The following is a 1,705-nucleotide window of genomic DNA, read 5'->3' as shown; positions in this document are numbered from 1 at the left end:
TATTTAATTTTATTTATTTTGACTTTTGGATTTTTTGAGACAGGGTTTCTCTGTAGCTTTAGAGCCTGTTCTGGCCCTCATTCTGTAAGCCAGGTTGCCTCGAAATCACAGAGATCCACCTGTCTCTGCCTCCCTGAATGCTGTGAATAAAGGCGTGTGCCAATCCCCCCACCCTCTGTCAGGCATCACAAATAGCTGTGAGCTGCCAAGTGGGTTCTGGGACTTGAACCCTAGTCTTCTGGAAGAACAGTTAGTACTCTTAACTGCTGAGCCATCTTTTAGTTCCACTTTCCATAAATTCTACCTGGAAAACAATGAAAAGGAAAGGGCACCTAGAAGGTGCATCAATATTATAGTTTTTCCCTAACGATGCCTGCCATGCTTAGCAGTGAGCACAGACACAGCTGTAAGGCTGTAGCTCAGCAGTGCGACACTGTCACCAGCCTGGGTCCCAAAATTAGAATGGATTTTCCTACCCATCTCTGTTTATGTCCAGATGCCGCTTGCTAGAAGTAGGTAAAGCTCTTTACCAGTACCCACATGCTTCCAGCTACCAACTACTCAGCCATCACAGATTCCCAGATGTGCAGGCACGCTGGGCCAGGAGGTGTCCGCCACGCCAGGCTCCATCTAGTCTGAGGCCATTTGGACATTGGGGTCATTATCGGCTTGTTATAATGATGAAAGCCACCCACCGGTTCCCTAGGAGAAATAGGAAGCTAGGAAAGAATAAAGGTGGCACCTTGACCCCTGGAAATAGATCTCTTCACAAAGATATGGCAGAGTTGGTAAGATGGCTGTGCTTGTGATCACAGAGCTAGGAGGCCAAGGGTTGAGCAGTCCACACCCAGTCTGGACTACACAGCAAAACTGTCTCAAGACAAAACAAAACTCTCAAAATATCAACGATAGCATTCATACCACAATTCCCATAACCCAGTCCTAGTTAAAACCCAGGCTCCAAGGTCAGCCTTTCTGGCCCAGGCCTGTAATCTTAGCACTGGGCAAGGGACAGAAATAGATCACCACACATTCAAGACCAGCCTGAGCCAGTGAATTCTAGGAAAACATGGGGTAGAGAGTGAGACCCTGTCTTTACAGAGCAGTCGCTGTTATGGGAATCCGTCTGGAATAACTGCTCTGCCACCAATGAGAGCAGAAGAGAAATGTCCCCTGTTGACCAGAGCCAGGACAGCTCATGAGAGGCTTCGGTCCTGGGGCCAGTGTGTACACTCATTTTATACTCTAAAACCACAAGGTGGCAGGCAGGTTTTATTTTATTTACTTATTTATTTATTTTAAGTAGCAGTGACCCATTACTTCAACTATTTCTCCAGGCCATTCTGTTTCAGGTAGCAAATGATGTCATGTTTGGCAAACCAGCAGCACAAACAGTGCTTTAAGTCAATCACTAAATAAATCACCAAATCAGTATCTAACAATTGGTCTTTTCTACTTCACCACTAACAGAGATTCAGACCTTAGATCTGCCCTGGGAGAAGAGGATCCACTCCACGTCTCTATTCATGACCATTAAATAAAACAGACTGTCAGCCTCAGGATCTGTTTGGTTACTTGCCAGCGGTACTACTGAATAAAAGAACCTGAAATTCAGAAACAGCATCAAAGGAAGCGTTGTAACCAGGGGGCTATTCAGAAGACCTAGGCAGGAGAATTGTAGAAATTCAAGGCCAGCCAGGGCTTC

This window comes from Microtus ochrogaster, chromosome 15 (assembly GCF_000317375.1).
Source record: "Microtus ochrogaster isolate Prairie Vole_2 chromosome 15, MicOch1.0, whole genome shotgun sequence".
Classification (NCBI taxonomy): Eukaryota; Metazoa; Chordata; class Mammalia; order Rodentia; family Cricetidae; genus Microtus; species Microtus ochrogaster.
The sequence above is the reverse complement of the archived record's forward strand: the minus strand, read 5'-3'. Positions refer to the sequence as shown.